This window comes from Microtus pennsylvanicus, chromosome 21, assembly GCF_037038515.1.
Source record: "Microtus pennsylvanicus isolate mMicPen1 chromosome 21, mMicPen1.hap1, whole genome shotgun sequence".
Taxonomy (NCBI): Eukaryota; Metazoa; Chordata; class Mammalia; order Rodentia; family Cricetidae; genus Microtus; species Microtus pennsylvanicus.
The window spans coordinates 30,116,789-30,132,102 of NC_134599.1; positions in this window are offsets into that span (position 1 = coordinate 30,116,789).

The window sequence follows — 15,314 nt, forward strand, 5'->3', positions numbered from 1 at the left end:
TAGTAGACCTTAACATTAAATGCACCTCCTTCATTTTTGTGATGGTACATGCAGATAAATACATAGTATAAGGTTCACATGCAGCTGGAAACCCTAATTAGATGCATCACTATTATAATGAGCCTTACATCATCTTAGAATGATAGACATGTCATGCTCTGTTTGTATTGTTCTTTTGTTTCATTTGACAATCTTTCATGTGACAGCCCTTCATGAGTCACTCCGAGCTCCTGAGCACTCCTTACTTTGTATGAATTCAAATTGAGCAGATTTTTTTAATCTTTATTTTGAGATATTCATATCTAGGTCTGAGTGGTCTATTGTTGTATTATTTTTCCAAAATAAAGTTACAGCATTTTATGTAACACCAACAATTAAGGGGGCTGGAGAGATGGTTTGGTGGTTAAGAGCACTGACCTGGTTACTCTCCTAACACCTATATGGCAGCTCACAACTATCTGTAACTCCAGTCCCAGTGGATCTGACACCTTCATACCAATGTACATAAAATAAATTTAAATAAACTATTTTTAAAGTGATTTTTAAAAATTACTTTATTATTGAAGAAGCAATGTAGAAACAAATATACTACAAATATTAATGCACAGACTTAATACAATACCTATCAAAACTATGATGCCATATTATACAAATTTAGAAAAAATACAAAAATTCATTTGGAACCACAAACTTTCATGATTAGTCAAAGCAATCCAAGGGTTTAAGAACACTGCTGGAGGTGTTAAAATACCTGTCCTCAAATTAGTTTTATAAAATTAGTTTTATAAAGGTATGGTGATAAAGAAAGTCTGTTACTGGGAGAAAATGTACAGGTGGAGAAATGAAATTAAACAGATGACATGAAAAAAGACAATGAAGTTATACCTACTTCATTATTAACAGTGGACAAAACAGCGTATTTAATAGTGGTACTAGAATAACTGAATATCTAATTGCAGAAGGATGAAATTAGGTCCATATCTTTCCCCTTGTACAAACATTAATTCAAAAAAGATTGAACAACCTTAATTTAAAAGCCAAACTACAGAAACCTCTAACAGAAAACAGAAAAATTTCTTCAATATATTGTGGCAAGGAGTAGTTTTTAAAAAATAAAAATAAAACACCAATAGCATAGATACTGACCCAAAGAATCAGCGGATGAGATTATATGGGATATGAAAGTTTCCTTACAGCAAAAGAAAGTCTTCAGAACAAGCAGCTAATGGAATATTAGGAAATCTTTACCATTTATATTACAAATAAGAGGCTAATATCCAGAATCTATGAAAGACTGAAGAAATTAGAGACAAATGAACTGCATAAATAGGTTTCAAAAAACAGAAAGAAAGAAAAGATATACAAATGAGCAATAGCTATTTTAAAAAATGTTCAATCTTCACAACCATCAGGAAATGGAAATTAAAACGATATTGAGGTACCACTTCACCACAGTCAGTATGGCTGTCATCTACAAATATGACAAAAAAAATCCCAGAGAGGATTTGTAGATGAAGGAACCTGTACTCATTGTTGTTGAAAGCGAAAATAAATATAGCCTTTTTTTTTAGTTTGAGCAGTTCTCAAACAACTAAAAATAAAACTACCATATGACCAAGCTGTTTTGCTGTTAATCACGAACCAGAAACTCCAAACCCTACCAGTCAGATACTTACACATCAATGTGTATTGCTCATTTGTTCACTATAACAAAGAATTGACTCAATCTAAAAAGGCATCCACAAAAGAATGGATAATAACAATTTGGGGTATTCATAAAATTAAATACTATTCAGTTTTAAAGAAAAATATAACCAGAAAAGTTTGCAGAAAAAGGTAAGAAATTAAAAATGTATAAAATTAGCAGAGGCCACGCAAACCCAGAAAATAAAAGCTACAATGTCTTTCTCATATGCAGAATCTAGACAACTATACATTTATATATGTAAACAAATGTACATTTGAGAACAGGTTAACAGGTAGAAGATAGAGGTGATAAGAATGATTAAATACCAGGATATGTGGAAAGACTCTGTGCTGGTAATGAGAACAAACAAATTACATAAGAGGATAGAAAGCAAATTGTTTTTCAATTTCTAACTCTGTTATGAGTTGATTTTGGCAGTGGATAAACATGTCAAAATATATTAGATAGTGAAAGAGTAGAATCTGGGAAGCTCCACAGATTCATAAAGACTATTCTAACTGTGCAGAAGTCTGTGAATATTATGATTTGGGTCTGGTTATTTTTAGCACTGGGTTTTGTTGCTGATTTTACAAGTCTTTTATAATAAAGTTTATATTTAAAAGAATGCCAATAAATAGGGAAGAAAAGAAGGCATTCAAGGTTCAATGGATATAATTATACCTCAAAATGTCTTTTAGTTTTTAGTATTATTCTTTAGGGACCACATAATAAATTAGATATCGTAGACCAGACATCATCAAATGGTCAAAGACAATAGATGAATTTTTTCTTTTAGCTTAATAATTTCAATTCAACCTAAGATTTAAGATTTTTAACAGCTTTATTGGAAAATGGAACAGCTTTTCATTCATATATAAAATGTTTATTATAAAATAAAAGGTTTTTTGAACTAAATTTAGCAGTTATTTGATTGCACAATGTCAGACTTATATTCCAGAATTATTAGAAAAATCCCAAGAGTATTCTGTGGAATCTATATACAGTGAGACATTATTGAGAGAGAAAAGAATGAAATTCCATCATTTGCAGTAACATGGAGAAAGTAGGGATCATTATTTTCAAGGAAGTGGCTCTAGCATAGAAACACAAGTCCTATCCTTTCTCACAATGAGGAATCTAAAGTGTTGAGAAATGGACGCATCAGTTTACACAAAGATAAGAACTTAGGAGGCAGTTTATGACTGTCCGTTTGTAAAAATGATAGTATAAATTTTTCTGTCATGCTTTTCCATTTCATCCTTCCTATTCTTTACTCCCCATTTTCCTCTAAATATTATGCACATGTGAGGGTGCTTCAAGACAAGGGGGATATAACATTATTAGTACATACTTGATTTTTAAAATTAGACACCACAGTTCTTTTCTGTCTGTGTTTAATATGCCTTGTCAACACATAAAAGAGAGTAGTAAAGTAAAAAATTATAACTAGTGTTTCTACTGATATTTTAGGACCTTAATTGAATCATCTTGTGTAAGAAATAGCCACACTGTATAGTTTTAGCCACACATTTCATAAATGTGTTTTATTTTTAACATAATGTAAAATACTTGTATAAAATGTTAGGGGCACACTCACTTTAATAAAGACCTCATTCTGTATTGAAATCTGTTGATTCAGGAATAATTGATATATCTCTTTGAGCCAGTTAAGAATGACTCAAATGTAGAGGCCTGTTAACTTCATACTGTATACAAGGTATCAAAAAACAACTTTATTAAAGTTGTTTCACTACATAATACATATACGAAAACACACACACGCGCGCACCACAAACATTGGTATTCATATTCTAACTTTGAGATAACCCCCAAATTGCATATAAATAGAGAGAGCTACAAGATGGAATAGCTGAGTTCTTTTTCTCAAGAGGGAGTCTGATGATTCTCCACACCCCCTCCTTCTGTGAAGGATTACTAATGGGAGCAAGAGAGAGGGTAGCATTGACCATCACAGCTGCTTCTGCTGATGGTATAAATGATGTACAAGTAGGAAGACTACTGTATTGTGAATAAGATAACAGAGATCTGGTGTTACTTTGCTGAAGAACCACCCTACAGTGTTGATCAACACTCCTGAGTGCCTTCAGAGTAACATGTGTATAAAGGTTTATCCCCACAACAAAGTACTGGGATAATCTGGTAACCATTAAAAAGAAAGATGTAGGGCTCTTTGGTCATTTGGGATGTTTGACGTGTGTGTTCAGAGGTGACTGGGGGACCTATTCCCTCTCCTTCTTTCTACTCTGATTCTCTGCGTGATCATTTGCTTCTCTTCACACTGCCTTTATGATGTGCTCCCTTCACGAGAGGCCAAGTTCGCAGGGCCATTCAACAATGCTCTTTAAACTTTGAAAACCATGGAAACCTTTCTATTTTGTTAAGTAGCCTGTGCCAGACACTTCATTGTAATAATGCAAAACTGAAAAAAAATTATAAAACGTCTCTGGGCATCATTGTCTTGATTTGTAAACTGTCAAAGTTAGAATTCTTAGCTTTAAAATACCTCTTTAAAGAAAATGACGGATGCAGTAGCCTTTGAGGTATGTACAGTATGAGATGCATGCAGTCTGTTCACTATTAATTTTCAAGTTTCTTAATATACTGAACAGCATATTAACTCATTCACTCGATCAATTTTCATTTTGTGTAAGCCACTCATCAAGGCATTCACATATTAAACAAATAAATCAATTTATCTTTCATACATTTTCCCAGAAAAGTTACATATAAATAATGTACTATGCCAGCATTTATTAGCACTGGAAAGAAAATAAAGCAAAGTAAGAAATCAGGGATTCCAGAGTGGGATGTGCAAGTTTCAGTGTGATGACAAGTTCAGGTCTCTCAGTGAAGATTGCATTTGAGAAATGACCAGATGGCCAAGGGTTTGTGACACACAGACATATGGAAAGAAAACATCTCTGGAGCAGTAAGATCCATTTCAACTTCTGACATTTTAACCACTCAGTTAGTCAGACAAAAACCAGAGTGGCTAGTCATATAACAAACAAGAGAGAAGCAACAGGGAACCACAGTGAAGGACTTTGTAGGTTACTCTTACCAGACTTGTCTTGATGCTGTCAACAGGGAAGGCAAACAGCTCATAGGCTGCCATTATGAGACTGACTCTTCTATTTTCCTTCCATAACTGAGGACCTTTGTAATTAACTGGGACCACCCACAAGATACATGGCAGACCTTGCCTTAAAGTTAACTGATTAGCCCCCTATTTCTACCAGTAACAGCGATTCTGTGAGGTGATGCGCATATTCTCACATTTCAAGGAGAGCACTGTTCTGCTCACCACAATGCCTAAAGAAAGATGAGCAAGTAGAAGAAGAAAGGCACGCTAAAGGCAGTGTAAGAGCCAACAGTTTTTATCTAGCACAATTTTCAGGTAGAGAAACTGGCTCAGAACAGTGCAAACCCTTCAATACAATACATGAAAATCATAATAAGAAAGAGATCACCATGATTTTCCAAGGTCAAAGCAACATCTCTCAAGTGAATTTCTCTATTCTATTTTCAAACAATAAATAATCTTCACCCTTTGAATTTAGGTTCCTAGAAATCATGATTTCAGGAAAAACAATGCCTTGTCTGATAGTGGAATACAATCGGGGGAAGGAATATGCCCACCGTGGTATTTTTCTATCCTTCCTTGCACACTGATCTCCTGTAAAACATATCCTGAAAATATTGCATATGCTTAGCAAAGGTGATGTCTTTAACCAGGATTGGATGCTAAGACAAAGATCCACTCCAAGAAGAACAATCATGCAAAGACCACGTTGGTAAATGTAAATTGTCACGTAGCTTGGTGGGAGGAAAAACTCTGCTATTTCCATTTTACTAAATAAACTAAGACCATGCCCAATGATATCATCCTATTTAAAAGTTCGTGATGAAAATCAATCAGAAAAAGTACAGCTGATGTCAAATACAAATTAAGGAAAGAATAGCCTGGTACAAGCACACTTTATTTATGCTGAGCTTTGAAGACCTTTAATGGAAAGAGGGGGCAAACTACTCTTGTATTGACTGGGAACTCAACTGTGAAAGGAACAAAATGTTCTATTTTAATTTAAAAAAATGTTTCTGGACAACACATCCTATCTCTTTTTAAAAACAGTGCAATTAAACTCTCCAATTAAGCCATCTAGACTACAAAGATTATTATAACCTTAGATGTTAGCTCTTGTTTTGACATGATTTGTTTTTCTGTAAACCAAGGTATTTTTTAAAACATGGCCTTTAATTTTGTCACTTTAGTAATTTTAATATCTTCAATTTTTCCAGTCTATGTTAGCAAAAGAAAAGGAACGTAAGGATTTCCACAGTATCCATTACAAAAGCTAATCTTTGAAATTCAGTTATCATCACTGCTCATGGATCTGCAGTATCTAATTCCTTCAAGGGCCCTTGAAGTTTATGATGGGCTTTTGTTATTAGATTCTTTATCTTCTGTATCTCTCCATGAAATAGACTTCTAGGAACACATTCCAAACCAATAGTTTGAATGGAGATACTGTGCTTGACTGCTTACCATGCAATAATGGAAAAGCTGTTTTCATAAGCCTTAGATTATTAAACAAAAACTAGAATGTCAAGTTTAGAACACTATCTTATTAAGTGATGGTAGGAAGACCCCAGAGCCTCCCAAATAATGCAGGCTCTCAACAATCGTGGGTTTGCCCACCAGAACTGGATTATAAGACCTTGTTATTGAAGATGCCACATACCTGGGATGCAGGATACGATAGCAAGATGGAACTGAACTGGAAGGGGCTGTGTAGGCTACTGGAGGAGAAAAGGCGTCAATGCTCTTACTCAGCTGTGAACATTACAATCTATAAGACCAACTTGCCAAGAAAGATGTGTCCACGTGGGCAATAGAGTCCCTAACTATTATGAAGATAGACAACTGTCCTCTGATTGGATTTGAAACATGTTCCACAGAAGGAAATATCTATCTGGAACCATAACTTGGTCAAAATCCTCTATTGGAGGAGATCATAGGCCCTAACAGGGGCAACTCCATGTTTGTTTATCTAAATTGACAGAGCATCAAACTGCCTTCTAAATATTTGTTTATACCTGATATAAATGCTACTCTCAGCCTTAACTAGAAAATCTTTTCTTTCTAGTGAACAGTTATGAATCTAGGGATTTTGACTACACAAGATGAAAACAGTAAATGTTAGATGAGTGCTCATTCCTAAAGTCATTTATACCATCCTTCTGAAGATCAGTGGACATCATGGAAAAGAACGTTAGGGAAAATGCAAGAGTCAGAGAATATTGAGAAAGGTGGTGAGATGTCAGGTTATAAAAAAGGCACAGCTATTGCAGTAACAAACGGCAGCTAGTTACCTACACTGCTTCTGTGTGAGGATATGTCCAACAAAAGCCAGTGTGAACTATTGACTATTGATAGATTCAAGAAGAAGGAAATTATTGCCTTCCTTTTAATGTACACTAATGATTCCATCAGGCTCCAATGTGCAGTCCTAATCCATACAGACGACCGTAAGTAAATTAGCTGAGTTGCAGAACAAATTGAAAAACCATTTGATTGGGAAAGATACTGGTAGAAGTAGAGTGTGTTGATAGGTATGGGAGGGAGACATTGAGAGCATGAGTGAGTGATCATAGCATATTATAACATAAATGGAATTTTCAAATAACAAAGTTAATGAAAGCAATACAGAAAAAAGAAAAATAACACTCTAAAATATCTAGAATATCTGCTTCTAGTAATGTAACTGTTTCAGGTGATATGAAAGTAATTATATTGATTAGTAAGCTGTTATTAATGTGTACCTAAAGAATAGAGAGCTCCCTGTCACTAAAGTTTATTTAAGAAAGTAGTTGTCCATCATCAAAAGACATGGTAGAAAACTGATGAAGAGACCTTCAAAGTCCCTCCAACCCTTAAAATTATGTGATCCAACATCTCTGTGCTTTAAAACTCTATACCACAATATCTTATTGATATGTTATATGCTGTAAAAAATTGATGTAATTTTAATACAGTAAGATTTAAGCAAATTTCTTCTTTATAAAGATTTTTTTCCTACTAAAAATGCGTGTTTCATTACCATGCAAATTATTGAGCTTATTTAACGCATATTTTAATTTTTTTAACAAGATTTCACTTTGTAGGCCTGATTGATCTAGAACTTGCTATGTAGAACAGGTTTCCCTCAAACTTACAGAGATGTCCCTACCCCTGCCTCATTAGTGCTGGCATTAAAGAAGTGTACTTTCACACGTGGCCACACTTTCCTATGTACTTTGTTTTTTTATTAATACTCTTCCTCCTTTCCCTCCCCTAACACCCTCTCCCACTCTTGCTGCTCCAATTCCTCTCCGCGGTAATCTCCCATCTGCTTCCTTTCTGCTTGGATTCCATTACCCACCTCCCTTAAGATCCTTTTCCTTCTTCATGGACCCCTTAGAATTTCATAACCTGCACACCTATACACCCACATGTATCCCTGCATACAAAAAAATAAAATCTACCATATGGTTGCATATCTTCTATGTGGCAGACTGGCAGCTATTACAGCTGAAATTTTCCATCTATTTTACATTCTCCTTCCCTGGGAAGTTGTTGATATATATGTTGCCTTCCTTGGGATTTTTCTTTTAAACTATAATATAGATATCTTTGAGCCTTAATAAATTAAACACTAGACGCTGCATATCAGAGAAACATTATTATTTGTCTCCCTAAGCCTACCTTACTTTGCTTAACGTAATTTCCAATTCCATCTGTTTTTCTGTTGAGGGCATGGTTTCATTTTTTTTTTTTTTACAAAAGAGTGAAATTTCATTGTATGAATGTACCAAATTATCTTTATTTATTCATCTATTGATGGAGTTTTAAACTGGGCATATTTTTTGACTTCTATAAATAGTGTATCAAAAAACTTGAATATCTGAATAAGATTTTTAATACTTTGGGTATACCTACAGAAAAGTTATACCTGTATCATATTGGAATTTAGTATTTAGGTTTTCTTTAGAAACTTCCATACTGATTTCCATTGTTTTACAAAACTTTACATTCCTATTTCCCCCCCTTAGGGTACACAAATAAATAAACTTCCAATTTGTTTTTTTTTTATTATTGAAAAAAATTTCTGCCTCCTCCCCCCACTCCCATTTCCCTCCCCTTCTCCCCACTCCTTTCCCCCTCCCTCTCCAGTCCTAAGAGCAGTCAGGGTCCCCCCCTCCATCCAGGTCTAGGAAGGCATCCAAACAGGCTAGGCTCCCACAAAGCCAGCAAGTGCAGTAGGATCAAAACCCAGTGCCGCGAGAAGTGCACCCACCCACAGAGACAGTGGGGCTAATCTATTGGGAGCTCACCAAGGCCATCTGGACTGGGACTGAAAAAGCATGGAATAAAACCAGACTCTCTGAACATGGCGAACAATGAGGGCTGATGAGAAGCCAAGAACAAGCTTCCAAATTTTAATTGGCAATACTTCACAAGAAGTAGGATAATTCCTTCTCTAAAAATTAAACAGGAAGAAACCCTAAATTTCCAATAAAGACAATGTGAGGTTAATTGATGAAAACAACACATCTTGTTCGTATTCGCTTAACTACACCTTCCACCCTCACCACGGAAGGCAATAGAGTTGGAGTCATTTACTGTCTTTGCTTCAAGAATAACCTGACTTTCTCTCACCCAGTTAAATGAAGGTCCAGTCAACGAAGCATTGTTCTAATGTTGTATTATGTGGGCAGTTTAATTCATTAATTCATTATTTTGTTGCTTCATTTCCTTTACTACAAAACTAAGAAACCAAATTTCTAGACAATTTTAACTTTATTACAATTTCACCTTCATTTTTCTAAATCAGTTTAAATGGAACTATGTTTTAATTGCTTATGAATTTTTTTCTTTTGTTAGTAACTAAAGAAAATATCTAAGGTTCATAAGTAAGTTGTTGCTATTTTTTTCTGTCTGGTCATCCACATGCTTCCTTTTTGTCTACTATTAATTTACTTTCACTTGTTAATATCATCCATTGTCTTCTAAGTTTATAATTTCTATCTGGGGTAAATGTGACACCACTCCCCTTCCTTCAGGTAATGTATACAACTTGCTTTTCTATCAGACATTTGAATGCTTATTGATTCACTTTATGAGTGGTACTGTAACAGACTTGAGAAATACAAGATTATTTTCATATCACGCACTCATTTACTTATCATCTTGAAATAATAAAATCAATAATATATGGCAGGCATTTTACCATGGAAAGATAAAGAATATTAATTGTTCAAACTATCATTGACATGTACAGGAACACATGTAAGAGCAGCAGGAGAAATCAAAGGAAGAATTCAACGCCAGTGCATGAAACTTTGAGAACTTGATTGTGAGTTATTTTATGCAACCTCCAAAATACACATTAATAAATAGAAATGGCCCACCAAGTTACTGCAGGGGCTGAGATTAGAGCACACCAATTTGTTTGCTTAGTGCCACATGATCCATCCTCAAAACATGCATACAAGTTACATTATACAGGTTGCACAGATTATATTTAGGGATACTTATGTATATACATATATGCATGCAGTAACAACTGCTGAAAAAAAGAGGCCATAGATTTGAAGGAGAGTAGGAAAGGGTACATGAGAGGACTTTGAGGGAATAAAGGGGAGGGATAAATGTGGCAATTATATACAGTCTCAAAAATAAAAATAAAAACAAAACAAACAAAAATCCTGGCCACCCCCAACTCTAGGTAAGGCACTATGGCCTTATCCTGTTGACATTTTGCTTCAGCTGCATCCAAGCTTAAATGTTAACATTCCTAATAGTATTCCTAATCCAGAGTTGTCTGGATCCAAGATGCTACAGACAGATGTTTTATCACGAGTTTTCTGTTTCTTCTATTTTGAGTAGAGAAGCTGTTTTAATATATTAACTTCCTTTAATTAATAAATATTCAAAATATGACAATAAGCTATAAGTATATTCACAACTGCTGAGGATATTTTAGAGAGCCATGTTTAATAAACTCACAAACTCATTATCACATGCCCCAGGGGGTTTAATCGCCAAGCTGACATGGCCTATTTACACTTCCCTGAAAAGGGAATCCCAATTGAGAAACTTTCCATATCATATTATCCTCTAAGCATGTCTGTGAGATGATTGTTTTGTTTATGAGGGCTCATCCCACTGTGAATGGCACCATTTCCTGGGCCAGTGGTTGAACTGTATAAGAAATCTAGTTAAGATTTGGTCTGTGGGGAGATAGCTAGGGAGCCCTGCCCTGCATGATTCTGCTGTATTTCTTGGCTGTGACCTGAATCCTTCTGTAGATGCAATGCTGTTCAGGACAGAAAGCAGGCTTTCCCTGAGTTTCTGCTCTGGCTTCCCTCTGCGATGGACTATCACCTACACTGAAATAAATTCCTTTTGTCACTAATTTACTATAGTCATGGCATGAGTCACCACAAGAGAACTAAAATGCTACACAATCACCAAGAAGTAACAGATGATGATCAAGAATTTCTACTTAAGGAAGAAGATAATGTCTGTAGTGGTTAGTCATTGCTGCAACAAAACACCGGTGTTGTGTGAGAGACACTACACACATGTCTATTTAAACCAGCTAGGGAGACCATGACGGACCAAAGTATGGATACCTCCAGAGTCCAACCTGGTAAACCAATAAGTATTATTGATGTGACTCATATAAATATGCATGAGGGATTACTTACAGGAATAAAAGTGATTCAGAGATAGCAATATCACCAAAGCCCACCACAGCACGCATGAGAACTCACAGAAGCTGGTTACCTAAAATACACTGCATAACCTGCAGGCAGCCCAACATAAAAATTGGTAAGGGATGTAAATTAAAATAAAATAGGCACAGGTATTCTCCTCAAGGTGAAAAAAGAGTGACAGACTAGCTATAACTTCTTTACTCATTCTCAGTAAAGGGAATTCAACCAGGACTTAAACTGGTAAGCACCAAGAGTACTACATTGAGCAGCAGGAATTTCTAAGTTTTGCAAAACCACTCAGATATGGGAACAGTTGGGACAACTTCCACAGTACCAACCAAAGCTGGTGAGCTTAAATGTGAGAGCAGAGGACTCATCACATTTAAGGAAGCCAAATTCAGCTGAACTAGTAGTTACCACAGATAATGTCAACTCTGTTCATCGTTGAGTGTTGGTATGTATTGTGAGACAATGGTCTTGTACTTTGTAAAGCTTTGTCACTTGTATTTTAATAAAACACTGATTGGCCAGAAGCCAGGCAGGAAGTACAAGTAGAGTGAGCAGGCAGGAGGCAGAGATGGGGCGATGAGAACAGGAGAATTCTGGGAAGAGGAATGCTCAGTCTGTGCTTGTCATCCAGATGCAGAAAAAGCAAGATGAGAATATCCCACTGATAATGGTACCAAGCCACGTAGCTAACACAGATAAGAATAATGGGCCAATTTCAGATGTAAGAATTAGTTAATAAGAAGTGTGAGCTAATAGGCCAACCAGTTTATGATGAATATAGTAGACCTCTGTATATTTCTTTGGGACAAATAGCTGTGGGACCTGGTGGGACAGAAACCTCTGTCAACAAATGGCATCAACGTGGACAATTGCATCTACATAAAACCTGAGAGAGCTTGGGAAGTAATTCTAGATACAAAGGAACAGAATTAAGCATAGCTTCTTGGCAGCAGCATTTTCTTGGGTGTTTTCCATTTGCTAGAGGCAAGCATGTCTCATTTAAGAGAAGTTTCCTGACTCAGCTTTAGCTGCAAAAACCTTGAAGGTCTTTTAAGAGGCCCTGCCACCAAAGACATAAATGGTGTTTATGAATAGCTGACAGCTTGCTTCTTGGTGGTGTCAGGGACCTTGAAACGCCATAGAGTTGTAAAAATAAGCATGGCTCTGACCAGTACCTTTGCCATGAAGCTAGACTCTCAGAAAGCTAAGGAATGGGCTGGATCCAGCCTTCAAAGCCACAACTTTAATCCTAGCCATATCACTTAGCAAATTAAAGACTCATGTGGTCAAAGAAAGAGAGATATACAGTAAATACAGATTTAAAAATGAAGAAAACCTTTAAATAGTATGTTTAAAAATTCATGTAGGCTTGGTAGAAAAAAGAAAAAGGATGAAGTCCTTAAAATAAAAAAGAAAGAAAGAGAGTAGCTGGGTGAAGGGGCATGCATCTTTAATCCCAACACGTGGGTGGCAGAGGCAGGTGGATCTCTGTGAGTTCAAGGACAACCTGGCCTACAGAGTGAATGTCAGGACAGACAAAGTTATACAGAGAAACCTAGTCTCAAAAAAAAATTAAAAATAAAAATAAAAGAAATAGAGTTTAAAGTAAAGCCATGTAAAGATGGAAAATATACAGAGAGTCTGGATACTGTATGTTATTGGGTTGTTTTTGAATTGTTTGATGGATGAGGAAGGAGCAAGAGCTGCTAAAAGACATTTGATTATAAATGCTGCTGGATGAATCCAATTGCTTTGACTTTAAAATTTAACTAAAATGAAATGTTTCTTTTGATAAGAGGTTTGGCTTTTGTTTCCACAGGAAATGAGAGATTGCGGATTCATTCTGCTTTAAGAAAAATCAGGTTTGACCAAGGAAGACCCCCTGAGAAATCTCTGATGGGAGGAATTGCCCAGATGTCTGAGTTCTACATCCAGAACAGTTCAAAGAAAGCTGGCTGAGAATACTCCAGTCAGGACTTTATAATAATTCTAAATTTTCTTAGGTCCCCATAGGGATTATCAGTGACCCCAAGCAGCAGGAAGTATCCTAGAAAACTATGCCCACATTCCCCCCCACCAAAAAAAAAAAGACTATGTATATTTTTCTTTATTTAGAGTGTTTGTTACAAGTTTTTATGGTCAGGAAGACAGCTAAACAAGGGAGATTAGATTCAAAATTCTTATTTTGGAAAAAAAAGAAAGAAATGCTGTGGGACAATGGCCTTGTACTTTGTAAAGATTTGTCACTTGTATTTTAATAAAACATTGATTGACCAGTAGCCCAGCAGAAGGTATAGGTGGGGTGACCAGGAAGGAAGTAGAGGTGGGGCAATGAGAACAGGAGAATTCGGGGAAGGGGAATGCTCAGTATGCAGTTGTCATCCAGATGCAGATGAAGCAAGATAAGAATGCCTAACTGATAAAGGTACCAAGCCATGTGGCTAACACAGACAAGAATAATGGGCCAATTTCAGATGGAAGAAGATGGAGATAGGGACAGAGACCCACACTGGAGCAATGGACTGAGCTCCCAAGGTCCCAATGAGGAGCAGAAGGAGGGAGAACATGAGCAAAGAAGTCGGGACCACGAGGGGTGCACCCACCCACTGAGACAGTGGAGCTGATCTACTGGGAGTTCACCAAGGCCAGCTGGACTGTTACCAAAAAAGCATGGGATAAAACTGGACTCTCTGAACATGGCGAACAATGAGGGCTGATGAGACGCCAAGGACAATGGCACGCGGTTTTGATCCTACGCAATGTGCTGGCTTGGTGGGAGCCTAGCCAGTCTGGATGTTCACCTTCCTAGATATGGACGGAGGGGGGAGGACCTAGGACTTACCACAGGGCAGGGAACCCTGACTGCTCTTTGGACTGGAGAGGGAGGGGGTGAGGAGTGGGGGGAAGGGGAGAGGGGTGGGAGGAGGGGGAGAAGAGTGGGAGGAGGGGGAGGGAAATGGGAGGCTGGGAGGAGGTGGAAATTTGTTTTTTTTTTCTTTTCTTTATTCTCCTTTTATCAATAAAAAAAAAGATAAAAAAAAAGAAGCCTGAGCTAATAGACCAACCAGTTTATAATTAATGTAGCAGACCACTATATATTCTTTGGGACAAATGACTGTGGGACCGGGTAGGACAGAAACTTTTGTCAACAGGTATGGGACACTAGTTATCATTCCACTTAAGAAAGGTGCTAAGGTAGATTCTGAATGTTCCAGAAATAGAGAAGAAAAGCTAATATCCTTGGTATACCACTGATGACAGCAAGATAATTAAAAAATTGCACAGTTGATGTACTCCCGACTCTAATGATTGAGCACTATATTTCTTTCAACCACAATGTGACTTTACTGCTAATAAAAGTATCCTAAGATCCTATATTGTATTTGACTATCAAACCAAATTTTTCCTCTTTTCATAAATTTATTCATTTTATATATATATATATATATATATATATATATATATATATATGAGTGTTTTGCCTACATGTATTTATGTGTACCATATGCATGCCTGGTGCCCACAGAGTTCAGAAGAGGGCATGAAAATCCCCATAAATTGAAGTTATAGATGGTACTGAGTATTTATGTGGGTGCTGGGAATTGAACCCAGGTCTTCTGCAAAAGGTACAAGCACTTTTAACCACTGAGCTATTTCTCCATCGCCAAATCATTCTCTTAATTAAGTTATCCTCATGAGATATTTTTAAAGGTACTATAAGGAATTTTTGAATAATTATCATTCTAGTCAGAGTTTTAATTTATGATATAGTTTTAAAGTTCAGCCAGTCAGGACTAGAATCAGCATGCAATTTAGCTTCTTAGGATATTTTTGT